This window comes from Bombus vancouverensis, chromosome 9, assembly GCF_051014615.1.
Source record: "Bombus vancouverensis nearcticus chromosome 9, iyBomVanc1_principal, whole genome shotgun sequence".
NCBI classification, from domain to species: Eukaryota; Metazoa; Arthropoda; class Insecta; order Hymenoptera; family Apidae; genus Bombus; species Bombus vancouverensis.
Window position 1 is genome coordinate 11,456,834 of NC_134919.1, and position 19,184 is coordinate 11,476,017.

Consider the following 19,184-nt stretch of genomic DNA (forward strand, 5'->3'; position numbering starts at 1 on the left):
AATCGAATAATTCTCACATTCCTGTCGCCTCCACGAGTTTCATTCGAACCAATCGATTAACTCCACCGTCTCTGTTACGTTCTCCGAGCTGGGCAAAAGAAATTGAAAGTCTCGTTTTGCCAATCAATTTCGTCCATTACGAAAGCTAATACCAACGACGACAGAAAGAACGTAAAATCGTTGGTTCTCCTCGTAAAATCACGGCAATCTCATTTATATCGGCTGGTAATAAGCCTGCCGAAGGAGCAATCGTGTTCCATCAATTCGTCGTGCTGGCGAGAATGTTGAAACACTTTCAGAACGGACCAACGTCCGCGGAAACCGGAGAATATTCACGTTTCTAGCGCTCTAGCCTCGAGATCTAACACACTTCCACGGTGTTTTCTCTTCGACGCGATTAAGAAAAATAGCTCAACGTCGTGGAACTGGATCGACGCGCGATTCCTTCGCTTCTCGATCCTCGATATTGGAATTTACACTCTTCTTTTTTTTTCTTTTTTCTCTTTTTACGTTCCCTCGTGGGACGATCTTTCGTCTTCGTTTACACAGTATTGGAAGCGTGTTTCTCCTTTTTTAAATGGGAAAATAATGGTCGGTGGAGAACAGCGATCGGTTATTTTTAAATGAAAAATGCTTGCTCAAAGATTTTTCAGTGCATCGACACTGGTATAGTGACACTAATGACGCGGAAATTATCTCTTATTGTTGCTATCGATAAAGAATGACAAATGGTAGAGAGATATTGTATGAACAAATGTATGAATATTCACGGTCTTTTTATTCCGAGAACAAATCTTTTGGTTTAAAGGAATTTCACTGTAGAAATGTGATAGGATTGTTAGCGAATCGTAGCGTAAAAATTGTTCTAGTGCGAAGGATTAATGTACGAGGACGTGATAATTCATCGAAGGTCCTTTTTCGAGAAATTGTACAACACTGTGGGGAATATAAATCGCATATAAATACTAATATTCTTCAAAGCAAAAATTAGAAAGCATTGCTAGCAATAAGAAAGTGTAGAAAATATGACACGAGAACGGTGATACGAAGTGCGTTGGGAAAACAAGGCTCGAGGGATATGTGTACGTATGTAAATCAGGAAATTGCTACGGGGAAATCCTGTCTACCGTCCAGCGACTTGTCACATATTCCTATTGCCAACTTCATTAAAATATAGAAATACATTATGTAACACAACTATTACCGACACAATTACGTAACATGATATAGTATATTTCAAACGTGTATTTGTAAATTTCTGCATTTGTATCTGTATCGCAATATTTTAATATTTTAATATTTCTGTATTTTTAAATGTTTATAATTTTACATTTCTGCCTGTTCACATCACTGCATTTCTCTGTTTATACATTCACGCGTACAATGTGATTAAATATTTTTGCTTTTACATCTTTGTATCTCCATATTATAACAGATACATAAAATCAATTCGATAACTATAAAACGTACTTACGTATCTTAAACAAATCATCAAAAATCTTTTTTCGAAGATTCTCTCGTATCGCCACCGCGATTTAAATAGCCGTAAAAATTCAAATTCCGCGAATGATAAATTCTCAAACGAAGCGCAGCAACGTGGTTGCCCGCGATTTATCAAAGTTCACGGTATTTCTGACACCACGATTCACCCATTATCAACGCACTTTGTTATCCACCGGCATTCAATCTGTTACAGAAACTTGATTTGAAAAAGAAAATATAAGGCAATCGAGTTCTTTAAAATGTATCGATAAAAAGAATGTTTCAAAAAATTGTTATTGCCTTGTTATTAACATGATTCATCACACGATATGTTTCATAAGTGTCGTATATTTTGTAGTAAGTTTAACAAACTGGCCAATCAATGAAATTGTAACTAACAGAATACATTTTTATTTTCTACTTTCAACAAACAAATTTTCATATACTTTTCCTAATTTCTTCCCAAATAATCTAAAAGAAGAAACTATATTTTTTCTGGTCTCTTTTATATGGAAATAATTTCAAATACTCTAATTTTCAATTATTCACAGAAGATCAATGATATACATGTAATCTGTACGTTTTATCATACACATACTTTTTCTTTCCGAATAAATCGAATTGCATAAGTGGCTGAAATTTGACTCCATTAGACAATAAAAATGTCAAATATCAAAGGAGATATTCTACCAATTATCGAAGCAGACGGTTAAATATCTAGAACGCGCATAATTAATTTTCATCGAATCGTTTGATATTCGAGGTAGCACGCAGAATATCACCGAACGAAATGGAATAGCGTGCAACGGATAGTGAATCTCACTGAATGCAAATATGTGAGACGATTTTTATTGACGTGAACAATGCTCGATCAAGAAAGTATTCGGCGATTATGTGTGCTAAGTTTTACTCCTCCAGATGGAAAGTATACTTGGCACAGATTTAATTTCGACGTGGATATCGAACGCGTAATTTGGACAGCCGAATACGATTAGCTTTTGTTCCAATTGAATATTTGCCCGCGATTTATCAAAGTTCACGGTGCTCTGACACCACGATTCACCCATTACCAACGCACCCTGTTATCCATCGGCATTCAATCTGCAAACTGGCTTCAAATCGTCTCACGAAATGCCAGTTCTCGTGCGATAAATTCAAATCTAACGCGATACAGATCGGACATGGGGCTCTCTGATCGCTGTTACGTTGAAAGCAGCATGTTGGAAACGATAGCGGGGCAAAAATTGCCGCAAAAGCATCGGACACGTACGCCGGACATTACAAATTGCACGATGGTAGCCTATAAATGTCTTCGAGATCGCCAGCAGGGCTTTCTATGTTCCTCGTGAGTGGCTGCAAAGTGCAATAGAAGCGGAACCGTGGCAGAAACGCGTTATATATGACGATACTTCGCGACAAGTGGCCCCGCAAAATTACGTCGTTGGATTTCGGAACAATTGTAAGTGAGAGCAAGTGGAATCGTAAGCTTCACCACCGAACCATGCTTTCCGCCTGTTTGAAGAATTGCCAAGCAATCGAGAGCGCGCGTAAAGGATCTGTAACGGTATATTCTCTTCAATTTTGATCGAGTATGAACCGTCGAGGTTAACCCTCAACTACGGATGTCCGATTTTTCCAGCAAATCGGCAATTCGTGCGCGCCAGTAACTTTATTACGCGAGAAACGTACGAAATACTTTCGTATTTCGTTAATCGTGTCGTTGATTCTACGTAACGAGTTTCTTGTTCTTTCTTCTTCTTTCTTTTTTTCAAATTGCTCATACACAGAATTACATTGAGATTCGACGTATCAAATATTAGATTATTTTAACGAACAGTTCCTGATTGATACGTCAAGTGGATGAAGAAGCGATTACGTAGAAAATTGTGCATTCATTGGGCACGTTATTAATCGTGGCAATTGTTCAATGATATTCGGTATCGAAATACAATTTAGACAGGACGCGATGCAAGGAATCCAATATGAAAATCGAATGAAAGGTGTTTCAAATAAAAACGAGATACAATTCCATATGAAATCGTACCTTTCTTATTTGCGATGCAGATATCAGAGAATTGTTTATACCTTTGTACCTGTCAGTTCGTTGAATCAAATCAAAAACTTGTCAAATGAAATAGTAAAAATTCAACTCGCGCCATATATCAGGTTGTCCGAAAAGTTCCTTTCGTTTTGTAGGGAAATCATAGACGCGCAATGTTTTTTATTTTACATTAGTTTGTTGAATTATGCACGAACATGATAATAGAAATATAACGAAATGGCTCATACCTAATTCAATAAAATAATATAAAACAGAAATTGTCGTTTATCTCTTATCACCTTATGAAACGAAAGAAACTTTCCGGACAACCTAACCTATACTTGGGTACAAATACGTAAAAATACAAGTCGAACGAGACCAACGACGTGTATCGCAATCGAAAAAAGAAACCGCCACTTCGATATTTACAGAGATTGCATAAATCGAGGCTATTTATTATCGAGGCAACGGAAGAAAAGTAGTAAAGATAAAACAAGGCGGAAGTTGGACGAACGAATTCACGGGTTGAGGCTGTTGTTCCATAATATTACAGTTTACATCGTAAATAACACATGGCGACCGGAAGGCCTGTTCTCCGTTTTGCTTCGTATGGTCATCTAGGTTGCATCCGACCAGCGTGTTATACATTTCACCTTCTTGCTTGTCGTCGCGTGCCGCTACGCGACGTGAAACCATTTATTCGATATTATAACGTGTTATGATTTACATATACTGGCTGATAAAAATATTCAGATAATCTTCGGTTCTCGTTTTTGTAAAACAGCACACTGAACGTTATTATTTTCGAATCGAAGATTTTTATAAAATCTGTCCGACAAAGGAGCAATTTATTCGTCGGAATTTCTTATAAATTTCAATACAGTCCAATTATGTTCTTGTTAAATCTGCGATCTCTTGAGCCAACGAGGATTGTGGCGGATTTCCTATTCCTTTTGAAGATTATCAAGCTAACGTTATTCATTGCCCTCAACTCCTTCAGTTGTTAAATCTCCGCGAGATCCTTCAGATTTGCACAGAGTTTCCTCCCATCGCGTACTTAATATAGCGAATTCATATTGCATTTGTCTGGATTTTCTTTCTCTATTTTTTTTTTTTTTTTTTTTTTTTTTTTGGTATTAGCATCTTTAGCTTCGAGAATTCGAATTAAAAAATTTTACAAAGTATGCGACTCGATGTATGCTTCTGGTTATCGTCGTTACCTGGATTAATAAAGGTGACGTATTTAGAGGGATGCATGTTTCAGGTACAGTGCTTTACGTTTGTCTCTCACTTCTTAAAAAATGTTTCTACCAAGCTAACATAAGAAACGGGAGAAAAAGAAGACGAAATATTAAAATATAATTATAGATCTCTGAAATATTTGAATTTAACTGTGCAGAGGCCGCGATCGTAAAAATTCCCTCAAATATCATGGCGTATCTGAGAGGTGCAGCGACTTCGAATCTATGCCGCAGCGATTATTTTTGCGGAAAGACTGCAATATAACATAATACGAAATATAATACGAAAGGTCTTTGATTGTTCTAAAATTAATACGAAATATAACGTATAGATAGATTCACGTATATAAATTTAATTACTAGTTGAAATATGAAGAACGAACTTGAAAAGAATTATAAAGCTCGACAATATTTAGAATTATTTTTTACATGTATCCGTCAGGTAAAGTGGAGAGTTGAAAATAACAGCAAAACTGAAACTTACGTTAAAATGGTGGATTTTCTTCCAACATTCTATTAAATACATGCACGTAATCCGAGCTAAGCTGCACAGTTGCAAAGAGCTTAGACCTTCGTCTTTTTATTTTCTTTGCTACACTAGAGAAACGCTTGCAAAATCTCGTACTCGAGGAACATGCATTAATAAACATAATTAGAAAATTATATATGTGGGCTCTTCACTCACAGATTCCATCGTAGATAACATTCTTCCGTATAATACGGATATTGACCTTGACTAATTAATTGATTATAAACGAGTTACGAAGGAACACGAAGCTTCAATTTTTAATTAAAGACGTACGACTCGTGAGTGGAAACAATCGCTCCATTATATAACATCACGAAGAATACATTATTAATAACGGTAATAGCATAATCGTCTGGCGTATTAAAGGCGCATACTCATGACAAAACCTGGTGCGATTATGTTCGCGCAATTGTGAACGAATAAGTAAGGATGATTGTGGGAAACGATAACTGGCCGAATGGAATTAATCGTGGGAATAAAGGCTGTAATATAATTTCATCTAATTTGGCTTTCACTCGTAGGAAAATGGCGAAGATTATTGCAGTAAGAATTTTCTTCAACGACAATAAGAATTTCCTTCGTAACAGTCTTCGTAAGTTTTATCGTGCACTTTTCAATAGCCTCAGAATATCTTTCAATGGATTAAAATAAATGGTTTCGAAGGGAAAAATAATAAATTTATTGATTTAATCTTTGAAATATGTCTGGGCTGGTCGAAGACAACGTGAAAAGAATGAAAGATGTTGACGTCCTTTTCAATAGCGAGGAAGACGCGAATTGATAAGGAGAGCTTCAGTAAATCATATCGCGAATTTCATTCGATCAATTCTGTAGAAGTTTCATGCAAAAGATAACAAGCATATAGAGTGGCTGACAAAAATATAGCAACATTCTTAGAAATTATTTAGCTATATACAGGGTGGTTGGTAGCTGGTGGTACAAGCGGAAAGGGGGTGATCGAAAATAGAGAATAAAAATTTTTCTTTTTTTTAATTTTTCCATCGAGACAACGATCTACAGTGAGATTATAACGAGACGTGATAAAGTGCACGCGTACCGAGCGAAAATTCAAAGTCGATTTTCTCGAAAACAAAGCCTCAAACGAAAAATTTTTATTCTATATTTTCGACTTCTTTTTTTCGCGTAGAATCACCCCCTTTCCGCTTGTACCACCAGTTACCAACCACCCTGTATATTATGCAAAACATTTGGAAATCTCGTTAACACTGTAACGAGACACCACTATCGTAATTACATGGTCAAATCTGAGACAAATTTTACGATGTATCATAGAAACTAAAATATATTTGTTGAAAGCATATACTTCGCAGAGATCACCTAAGCGTTTGAACAGTCAATTCACTATACTAATTATTCACCATATTAATCAGCCGCAATATTTAATGAAATTATCCTTAGCACTAATTGTATGTTTAAAAATACTGTTCATTCTGTACATTAATTTTTCATTAAGTATACCTTGCAACAAGTGTCTTGTAATTTTATTGTTCTTTTTATTTAAATAAAACAGAATTGCAATTTATGTAAATTTGATTATTCTTACAACCACGATGGTTAGATCTCGTTACAGTGTTAACGAAATTTGAAAAGGTGTCATACAATTAACGTAATATATTCATAAGAATTTTTTAACCACTGTAAATCCACCGCTCCGCAATCCTTTTCGCAAGAAATTCAATCTTCACGAACAAACTAGATTATTTAATAATTCTCTTTCCCCGAGATTCTTCGCCCTCAAACTTCCTGCCAATGTTTTTGCAACCAACGATTCTTGATAATTTCAAGTTCACAAATACTTAAAACATTCCTATATCATACTGCGAGACAATTTCAAATCGAACAAGTTCAAATCCTAATTTCTACGTTTCTAAAACCAAGAAATATAATTTCTTTCTAAATTTCTCCAAAGATTCCAAATCCTTCCAAACTTCCATCTTCCATTAAATTTCTCGAAAAATAAAAAGAAAAGAAAGAGAAGTATGTAATGACAAACTATCGACGATTCGAACAATCCTTTCCTTCTAGAAAATTTTCAAAAAATTCCAAACTTCTCTTCTCTTCAATCAAAAGGAACAATCCGAATTTTATATTAAATTTTTCAAAGCATTAAACGAAAATCTATAAAATCATCGAATCAGCCTGTTTTTTCGATACCAAACAGATCTCGTTAACCTCGAGGGCAGCCGCCATCAGATCCACCGCTGGCAAACAAATCGGAAACGGCAGCCTTTGAATCCATGTGAACCCACCGGAACCGGTGAAACCGTTCGCGTTATTATTAACGCATCGATGGATGCTGTTCATTCGGAATATACGAATGGTTGGAATCGATAGGTTAGCATCCAGTTGTATCACTGTTCGAGTTTGCGCTCTGCTATGTCACAGTTTATGACAATTTTATTTGTCCTATTGGCAAAAGTTTAGCGTGTCAGATATCGTGAAAAATTAAAGAGACTCGATAAAAGTTCGATTTGACGAATTTCACGGGGAAAACGTAGATACGTATGTCGTTGATTCTTAGACAGATCGATTTCCGATTATGGTTTACACACGGTGACTAAAAAGAATATTAACACGCTGTTGGATTTGTAACACGGTAGTATAATAAATCTCGTAACATATCTTAGTGCGTATCTTTATACGACGACGAGATTCGAATACTATGAAGATGAAAGTTGATGATTTCGAAGCTCTCGAGTGTCAACATTTGAAATTTCAATGTTCTCGAATTTTAGAGCTCCGTGTTCCGAAATTTTATGGTTCTAAAAGTGGAGATTTCGAAAGAAGCTTTCAACAACTAAGATCTTGAATTTTAAAGCTCTCAAATTCTTAGATTTAGAGTCTTACAGCTATTGAATTGTAAAGTTTACAGCTAAAACGAGACGCTCGAAGCTTTCAAGATCGAAGATTTTGAATTCTAAAGCAGTCAAACTCTACGATTTATAGTCGAAGTAGCATCCGAACGTTGCCCATCCTATATCCTACCAATCTGTCGAATATGCGATAAAAGAAAAAGATTTGTAATTTTACAAATCCAGAATTGTAAAGCTTACAATGACTGCAAAAAGGTTTTGCGCCTCGTTGTATTTATTATAGCATTTACACATTAATTATTAATTAGATTAATTAGATTCAAATACACATTTCGTATCATTTGGTAATATTTTTATGCAACTACAAAAATTTGATATTCCGTATAAAAAAAAAAATGTGAAATGTAGAACGCGACGAAAAGATAATCTTCGTTAGAAGATAAGAGATGAAATCCGATTTCTTGAAACTCGGAATGATATACTTGTTTGAATTAACTAGCACAGCTAGTTTCACAAAAGTGAGTCAATCGAGCCGGAACGAATGTGTACACGATTTGCGTATTATCAGTTAGTAGAGGCCAGAAAGAAAGAAAACTTCCATTCTAAATAACTATGTATCATCTTTTGATGACAGGCGTCGGCATTTCAATGACCGATACGGTATTCAACTTGATGAATTTCACGGAGAAACGTAGATAGAATGGAAGCAGGAATCGAGTTTCACCGACGTGACTTATTGGTGAATGGAACTGAAGCTTGAATGGCGTATTGCGAATTCATTGATGATATCTTCTTAAATGGATCTGTTGAGAGATAGTAGGTTAGTGGGCACTGGATCTTGCGATCATTGAACAAGTCTGATCGATGTATTCCGTTGACTAGTTCTCATTTGAGATTCTGTTTTATTGGATGAATATCAGATATAATTCTTTTCATGTAGAGATAGAATATGTAGATACAATTGAACTGAATTTTATTGTATAATGCATAGTGTTCCAGTGATGCCTGTCATTAGCATAGTGTAACAAACAAGTGAATGATTTTGTATGTGAACAAATAAATGTAATTAGGAATTATAAAAATCGTATATGTATAAATATAGAATAAAATAATTATATTTATAAGTTCATTCACTGCAAGATCGCATAAATAAGGGAAAGTTTTAAAATAAGATTGAAAAACGTTGTTCGTAACGCCACATCTCTCTGTACTTTTCAATCATTTTGCTGTTGCGTCAACACTATGGCATTAATCAACGTATGCGTCTCCCGAAAGAGAGAAATTCAATTAAAAGATTACACGCACTTTGACATCTTTTTCATTTACATTCCACGCAGATTACTGCCGCTGTTACCTCATAAATCTATTCCAATGGAATTAACACGGAAAGGTGCTGATATCTTGGATCTAGATATCCAATTAACAGTCGATTATCTATTTAGGTGAAAGCAACAAGTCTCGAAGGATGGATCCGTTAGCTCCAACCTTGGCTACAAATACGATTATCGTTCATCTAGATTACACGGTTTCGTTCTTTGCATTAAAATAAAAGAGAATAAATAAGTACTAGACGAATGTCAGGTGAAATTAATCGATCGACAGGAACATTATTAACATTTCTCAATAATGAATATTTAACAGTCGATTACACCATCTGAAGGCCTTAGTTATCCAAGAACAACGTTTGACACAAATTTGACGAGTTAACAAATTGTAAAATTAGCAAATTTCACAGCACCATAAAATACGGTTCCTCCGTTTATTAAAAATATATTTAATTCTAATGAAAATTAAGTGTATTAAATATACAGAATTAAAGATACAAATTTCAAATGAGATATCAATGTCGTTTATACGCGCAAAATCCTACGGAAAAGAAATTCGTGTTAAATCAAACTATTAAATAGCATTTCGTGATACTTGCAACAGATTTCCATTACTTTCTTCAAAAACACCTAGAGAAAAAGAGAAGCATTCTGTTAAATTGTCTTAAAAAACCGAGCACGCGAGGTAGAATCAATTAAAAGTCACCTGAAACCGGCGACCTACCGATCTTTATCTCTGTCACTTTTCTCCGCGCCGAAGGAAACGAATCTTTCCAACTTTCCAGGTTGATATCCTCCAACATCAACGTTCCTCGTAGATTTAAGAGTCACCTGAAAAGAAGGGAATGACGATTTTAACGAATTTTGAATTTAACGCTTTTTCGTATGCTGTTGCGTGCGTTCGAATTTTCTGGATTTTACAGCAATTGCGAGAAATCAGTGTACGAGGAAAAATGGGTACTTTTTACTTTTACAGTTTAACGTGTTACATATTAGATAATATAATTAGCATGTAACTAAGGTAATAGGTAAAAGTCGGAGACGGTGTGGAGTAAAACGAAGAATAAAATGACGTTTCACTTTGATTTATGAGAAAATACGAAGTTGTGACATTATGTAGGTTGGTACGTAATCGATGACACAATTGCGTATGAGGCTATTGTATGAGAAAAAAAATAAGGCAAAGGTATAAAACAAACTTTGCTTTTTGTGAAGCTTCGGTTCCGAGAAAATCGAGTTTGAAAGTTTGACAAGTAGTACTCAAACTTGGGTAATTCTGGACTGAACAGGAGTAAATAGTCGACAGGAGTTGAACTACGTGTAAAAATAGGTGAAAAGTGTAGAATACAATTTTTTCGCAAGATGCTTCGTTTTCGTTTAATCGAGCCAGTAGTCAACTGAACATATTCAAACTTTATTTGCTTGAAAATGAGGCCCCCGATCGAAATTATTGCTCCACATTTCTCATTTATTTTCGCGTGTAGAATAATCTACTGTCATTTATTTATTGATAATCCCATTACCTCGTCGATATTTAGCCAAGTTTAAGTATACTGATAAATTTTCAAACTCAACTTTCTCAAAATGTCATGCCGCTTCTTGACATTCCTATTCACAGTGACAGACAAATTTGCTTTGATTTCTACTTTTATTCCATAAATGTTTATTCCGCAATATGTTTATAATTCCATCAGTTTTGGATCAGAGGCCTTATTTTTTTTATACGGTACTGGCTCATCTTCGGTTGTTTTGTGACGCTACAAGTAGAAGATTCTACTTCTATCGCGAATAGTGGCGTAATTTGTATTAAATGAGCCGAATAATATCGTTGGAACGACTCGCGAAGATTTCTTCGTAAATTTTAAAAAGCCTCCGCTATAAACATTTACATTGTTTCACTTGTGCCGGCATCGATGCCAAGCAGAGATACAAACAAATTCTATTCCACATTTTCGACTTACGTCTTCACGTAGAACCACCCTGTACCCATTGTACCGCCAGTTACGAAGCATCCTGTATATTCAGAAATAAATTTTCATTTTCCGAGAAATGTTAAAAACTAGACAGTCTCCCTTTTTCCACCGACTATTCGCGTTTTTCCAAGAATGAAGAAAAAGAATCACCTCTATCGACGAACGTTTCAACGTCCCCTTAAAATATTTGGCACGTGATCGTCGAAAAATGAAGAGAAAAAAAGGAAGAAAGAAAGGAGAGTGAAGGAGAAAACCGTGTTCGGATAAGAAAAAGAGGGGGTGATTAAATTGGAATTGACGAAAGATAGAAAGGGATCGTTCCACGTGCGATATTTCTATCCAGCGACGTTCGTTACGTTCGATCCCAAATGAACTCGCGACGGTGATTTTCGATTGCTTAATTAGACCAGGGCGAATTCATGGAAAATTCGCCGCACAATCGAATTTCACTCGAAGCTCGTCAGCAAGTAGGTCGACGCACGCTGCGAATTTTCATCCCTCTCTCTCTCTCTCTCTCTCTCTCTCTCTCTCACCGCCTCTCTCTCTCTCTCTCTCGCACGTTCGATAAGCGAATCCCGTGGCCATTTCCATCGAGGAGCTCGAGGATGCCTGTTCCTGTTATCGAGCAAGTTCACGCTGACATTCATAGGCATATCGCGAAAATACCAGTCTCGTTTGTTTCTCGCGGTCCATTGCGCACCCTTTGCCCGTGCCACCTATCGATGTGTACTCGATAATGGCAGCAATGATTCGTGGATTTGTGTACTCCGGAATTCGAATGGAAATCAATTGTTACGATACGCGTATTATTCTGTCTGTTAACTCAGAGGTTTGTCAAAGTTTCCAATGGGAGATTTGAAATGTAAGAGTTTCGCGTTCACGGAGAATGAGAATATTTACGTGTTTCTGACGCTTGGGTGGCAGAAGAAACGTGGATATTCGATGGTTCGAGCGTTTGCAAGGTAAAGACAGTTTAAAGACTGAAGCTTTTAAGGGATTGGGCAGATAGGGAATTTAGAAATTTGTAAGTTAGAAAATCGTTCGTAGGGGTAACGGAAGCGAAATGCGAAGATACTTTTAACCTGGGATGGCTTGATAACATATTGATATATTTGGAAATTGTTCTTTTCTAAAAAGAAATGAGAAATGTGATTTATGGCGGTTTGCGCGTACGGTAGCTCAGAAAAATATTCGAAGAATGTCAGAAGCTTTTTATGTATTCATATATTATACAAAACATTCTGAAATTTCATTAGCATCATAACGAGACGCGACTGACATGATTGTATTAATAAAATTTGAACTCGATCTTAAGATGTATATAGAAGATATTTATTGCTAACTTGTATTTGGCACAAAATTAGCATACATGAATAATCAGCTCAAGTATACGATGGATGTCGAATATGGTCTCGTTGCATGTACTGACTTATTAATATTCCGGACAAATGGCTGTTTAAATATTTTTCCGATCTCTGCAAAATATACAGTACATAAGTCACTGGGCGCTTAATGAAATTTAGATGCCAAAAATTTCCTTATTATGAAAGGGCCTACATTATGAAATAAAGATAGCATTTATTAATTGTTTATAATTTAAAGAATATATCAATCAAATTCTACGTCAAAAATTTTAACAAAACATCTCATATTTTCTTTTTGTATCCTGTCGATTATTTTCTTAAAATATTTCCGCTGTAATCGTCTTTCAACTTTCATCTAACAATTGCTATGACTGGACTTTCGACTTTGGACACTGTTACCTTATTTTTCTATCTATTGTGAACCTACATAACAAAAATAATAAACAATAAATAGATGCGAATGAATACAAGCCGTTTCCAAACGTTTATTCAAACTGTACATATTTCAATTTCACATCATAATTTCGGATATTACCGCAAAGTTGCTATACATCACAGAATTAAATAACCAAGTCAATCCAGAAAATTGCATTCATGTTGCATTGTTCTGATAACAACGAGTACTTGTCCGCTGATTTATGTCCATGGATGTGCGTGTAACTTCTATTGTATATACATTTTCAGAATCGTTAAAAATTCCACTAAGATAATCGCGATAGCTGGCTATCGTCACAGTGCCAATGAAATTCCAAAATGTCTCATACAACACACGCAATACGTTCAGGAAAAAGTGCACTTTCATGAGCCACTGTTCATGATCGCGAAAGATATTAAACGTGTTAGTGTGTTTGATAAAGAGAGTCAATTATATTAAAATCACTGTCAGTACAAGTATAGAAATAGTATATTTCGGTCGTAATCGTCACTCGCTGAATGTTGCTATTCGACTCGCTATTCGACTAGCTATTGGGTTGGCAACTAAGTGGTTGCGGATTTTGTCCTTAGGTGGTACTGACAAAAGCCGCAATCACTTAGTTGCCAACCCAATATTCCACTACATGACTGTCCTAGAGAGCACGTTCGTCTATTTCTATCGACAAATGTTATTAAAAAAACTACAAATGTAACTCCGGTTGACGATTACAAATAACAGCAATAATAGTTTGACCAGAGTTCGTTTATCTTTAAGCCAAGCAAACCAAAAGAACGTTGGTATGTAACATGGCACAGTAATATGAGTTTCATCCGATTCAAATCTTCCGTACTCATGTGCTGCTACATAAAAAAGACTCGTTTCTGATATTTAAACGCATATCGAGGTAGAAAATCTTGAAGCTATCAAAACTTTCCCTTGCCCTACTATCCTAAACTGAATACAAGAAGACCTGTTATTCGCGCAGTAGCCACATCATCGTGGCGGCAAAGCAGCGAATTTGCTCAAGTTTCCACGAGTGTTCCATTCATTCCACTCAGACGCGCGACGAAAACGCTCGCCGAGTTCCTGTGTCCTCGTAATAATTAAAAAAGTCGCGAATAAAGCTTCTCCACGAGACGTGGAAACGCCTCGAAACGCAACTCGTTCGCGGCCTGGAACGTTCGCCTCGTTCTCGTCTCGTCTCGTGCTCGTTAACGCGCGTACATGCACGCTCGTGCGTTTTTTCTCGCCGTTGCTCGCTCCCTTCTTCAGCTTCTCTCTTACTCTCTTTTTCCATTTCGTCTGGTGGAAATAACGCGGACGAAGCGATGCTTAGCAACTGCAACCGCGAAAGCAGGAGCGCGGTCGAGCGGAGAAATTGTTTCTGTTTGGACGTTGCGAAAGAAGGTCTGTTCTTTCTTCGTGCAACTTCGTTTTGAAGCACTCGTCGAACTTGGCACTTTCTTTTTAGCTTTAGACAGGTCGACATTGCTTTTCCACATTTTTGAAATTTCAATGCTAGAGAAATTTTATCGATGATTGTATAATATATTAGATGATCTCATAAATTCATTCTGTCTTTCCACCGTGCAAAATTAGAAAAATTAGAACAAAATTTGAAACATATCGATAAATACAATGAAATATAAAAAATGCCAAAATTTGACATTCCCCCTTTTTCTTTAAAGGTTGTTTGTGTGTCTGAGCGTAGACAGGAGATGAAGTGTTTTGACTGGAAGTTATTTTTAAAAACGATTTAACAATGGAGGTTCTTCTCTAAAAATTGAGTATTCAATTTTTACTCATTTTTTTATTCTTGTCCAAAATTTTTAATCTCTCGGTGTTCCCAGATTACACGTGTAGTTGCTACAAGGACCATTCACGCGCACCTTTAATTTCCAATGAAGCGCTTTTTATCAGACTCTACATTTCATTTTCATTGCATGAAATGCTACTGTGAATATACAGTAAATACGAAATAATTTAATTTTGTGAATCTACACGAACTAACTCGTTGCACAAACAAATCGTACGTGAAACCGTACGTACAGTGCCTCTTGTTAATTTGCCACGAATTTTAAGAAACAAAATTCGCTAGGTGTGATCAAAATTCAGTTTAACAGGGTCAACCGTGAAACCGAAAAACTTGTTAGAGCGTAAGTAACCGTGTTTACTCAATTTTGAAAAATTGAAACTTCGTCTAGATGTAATCACGGGACGTTTGTGGGAAACAGATTTTGTTAAATAGCGGGACGAGACACGTTATAAATTGTAAATGGAAATTACACGTCCATATAACGAAAATACGGATTCATTTGCGGCGAACTGGAAGTTGAAACGTTGTTCGAGCATTGTTTAAAATTATAAATGTCAACGTGGTGATTAAACGCAGCGATATTTCAAAAACGAAATACAGACATGATAAAGCTGTTATGCTGTTGCGATTAAAGATCAAAATGAATTTGTACATTTTTACAAACTGCGAGAAATGCGGTGGAAACATTTTGATCTGAACCGCAAGAGAGGAGAATTTATTATTCAATTTCGGGGAAACAGTTTCTCCGCAATTAAGTCCTATTTACGCTATAATCTACGTTTCTAAAATATACAATTTACCGCCTTTGAACCAAATTACAGTGGAGCTTGCCTTGTCCGAACATCCATTATTCTAAAACTCTATTATCCGAATATAATATTTCCCAGTAACGGATGCCTTTTTCCGCTTCAAGTATGTACACATTTTAGTGTTCATATACAACGTGATCTTTCCTTTATTCGGTTGGCTGAATTCTGATCGCGAGATATTAACGTGAAACTAATAGCGTTCTGACTATCGAGACAAGATACGATACAATGGAAAGACTCGAAAGTGATGTAAGTGCAACAGAATTAGCGAAAGTATATGGTGTTGGAAGAGCCACAGTCGGGAATATTAAAAAACGATGTATTTACGCCAAATCTCTAATTTATTTAGCTATTCTGCACGTCGTACAGTCAATTAATTGCTATGGCATTTCGCAGGCTGACGAGTCGATAAATGTTTGTCGAGATAACTGAACTGGTGTTATTAGAAATGACACACACGTCGCTTCTAACACACTCAATGATTTATTGAGCTATTGATTTGCGCTTTATTTGGTTAACAAAATAACTGAAGCACGTAGATATCTTTCGTGTCAACGATAGTAGAGAAGCCTTAGATACATTGCCTAGCGTTACGATGTAACGAAATGGTTTTGTTGCGATAAAGACGATAATAACGACGAGTTTGCGCAAATGAAAGCAGCAAACGAAAGTGGTAGTGAACAGGTGGCTTCTCACACCGAATCATTCGAGGCATTCGAAGAAGTGTTTCTATGGCTCGAATTATAAAAGGAATGCAACACTATGAGGTTACGTATGTTGAAAGAATTATGTGGCTTAACAGCTAAAAAAATACCGAGTCTATAAATATTTAAAAAAAGCATCAATTGATCTTAATCTACGTTCGAATAAATGAAATTTCATATCAGAAAAGTGATTGTTTCGTTATCCGAAAATTACATTGTGTGTGTCTCTCTGTTGGTGCGGATAAGAAAGGCTCTACGGTACGTTGAAAAATGCTTCAAATTATCTCTATGATCTTCTGTCGCCAGAAGGGTCTTGTTAAATTAAAGAGCCCAAGTTTCTTTCAAAGCATCGCCGTAATACCGTGAATAGGCATCGGTTAAAAATGCACGCAGGAAGACTAATCGGGTGTGCGGTGTTTGACGAGCAAGCTAAAAATCGTCATAACTTTCCCTTCGTTTAACGACGTGTATTGCTTTTCATTCAATGGGCGACCTAAAGGCGATAGACAAGGCAACAGTTTGCTGCATTAAGCTATGCATATTAAGATCCACGCGTACTTTCGTGGCTGTTAGGAGCGAATTATAACGACCCAGATTCGCTAACAAGGAAAATGGGCGCATTGCTCAAAGTAATTGAACGATCTCGTGCCTGGAATATGAGCCAAATACTCTGCTTTTCCAAATATCAGGATTGAAACACGTGCTTGGAAATTTAATTACGTAAAATCGTTATTTAATAGCTAGTTGGATTATTATGAATACAGTATAAAATATTAAGGTACTTCGTTAGTAAGGGGAAAATACACGCATTAATTAGTTTCGTAAATTTATTAGAATGTTTAGAGTTACGTTAGCTGGAGCTGTGTAATAACATATTAATTACTTTATACGGTATGGTAATGTTAATTGCCACGAGCAGGAATATCACGCGCGATTATTAATTGAAACATTTTGTCAAATGACGGCAATAATTAAATTGATCTGTTAGTTGAAATAATTGGTAAAATATTAATTACCCATTCACTTCTGAAACCATACCACTGAATTATTTATTGTCATTTTAATATACTACTATATCCGTATCGAATAATTTGTTAATAATTATTTGTGTGGTAAATTGAAATAAAAATCGGTAATCAAATATTAAAATGTTACCATTGAAGCCAACGATATTAATTTTAGCAATGGTAATCTGATATATATCATTACACATAAAACATGTATCTTAACAATAAGTACATTCAAGATAAATAACACGTATATGACATCAAAATAATATTTTAAAAAATTTATGAAATTTATTAACACTATTTAAGCAAATCAGAAACTCCGAACATTTTAATAGTCGCAAGAAGCAATCGTTGCCTATTTATCTAAAAACATCCAAACTCAGAAGAAATCTGATTGCGCAATTAAATGGGATATTTCGACCCGAGATATGAAATACCGTTGAAAGAGCCGCTTTAAAATAATATCCTCTCATATCCATTTCTTTCGTCTTCCGCTTTCTGTTAAACCCGTTATAAATTTTCCAAACGCCGACTAAATCTATTTATCTTCAACCCGCGACGAGGATTCGAAATATCTTCTGGATATTCTCCACTTGCAGGTGCTCGATGCAAGTGCCACAGGAAACTTCGGTATCCAGGGATTATGGAAGGTTTTCAATTAAACTATCCACCTTGGGATCATATAAAACGAACACCGAAAATCCATGTATTTACGCCAAGTTTCTAATTTATTTAGCTATTCTACGCGTCGTACAGTCAATTAATTGCTATGGCATTTCGCAGGCTGACGAGTCGATAAATGTTTGTCGAGATAACTGAACTGGTGTTATTAGAAATGACACACACGTCGCTCTTAATGCATTCAATGATTTATTGAGCTACTGATTTGCGCTTTATTTGGTTAACAGAATGTTCGATAATTATTTAGTTGTTTATTTAGATGTCATCGATTTATTTATGAACCTCACGCGTAATAACAGCGATCAATTTTCATGATATTCTGCAGCTCAAAGGACGGATAATGTAATTTACTATTCAAATAAATTACTTATTTATTATTCAAGTATTATTATTAAAAATAAAATAACTTGTTTATTATTCAAATAAATTACACATTTATTATTAGCATGAACTATTTTATCTTCCTGAGTGCACAGTAGAATTTCTAAAGTCCTTTAGCGTAATAATATTTGACCCGTGGTATTTTTGGTATCGCAGTGTAACGTGAATCGAAGATTTCAATTTATATTTTTGATTTTTTCATTGTTGGATTTAAGAAATACTTTTATAGTAAAACTTGGTTTTCTTCGACTTTCAAAGAATAAAACTCTCACTTAATTTCCTTGATGTTTTTAGCGTTTGTTAAATATAGCATATAGAAAACTCTAGGCAGTCGAATAATTTCTCAGAAAAACAAGTAGCCAAATGTTAATTGAATAGCTGCATTTTTGAAGCGAGTTGGCCGACGTGTAGATTTTATTTTGACAGATTTCCAGCGCGAATTACGAAGTTTCTGGACAGCCAGCGTAACAAAAATTGGACACGTTACGTTCAAGTTTTACAAAAGGGGTTGAGAACAGTCTCTGAAGCGATAAATTAACGCGAATTTAGTTTGTAACTAAAATTACTCCTCTCTGATTT

At 35.7% G+C, this 19,184-nt stretch overlaps 1 protein-coding gene and 1 long non-coding RNA gene across 2 annotated transcripts in view; one reads left to right on the plus strand and one right to left on the minus strand.

Moving 5' to 3' along the window:
• LOC117163693 (uncharacterized) overlaps positions 1 to 19,184 on the plus strand; it is a 50,911-nt gene that overhangs the window by 1,724 nt on the left and 30,003 nt on the right. The gene's annotated exons all lie outside the window — the stretch shown is intronic.
• LOC143303197 (uncharacterized) lies at positions 4,615 to 5,327 on the minus strand. Its single transcript, XR_013059286.1, has 2 exons — positions 5,249 to 5,327; positions 4,615 to 4,743 (listed from the first exon to the last, which is right to left on the minus strand). It is a non-coding gene; the product is annotated as an uncharacterized LOC143303197 (long non-coding RNA).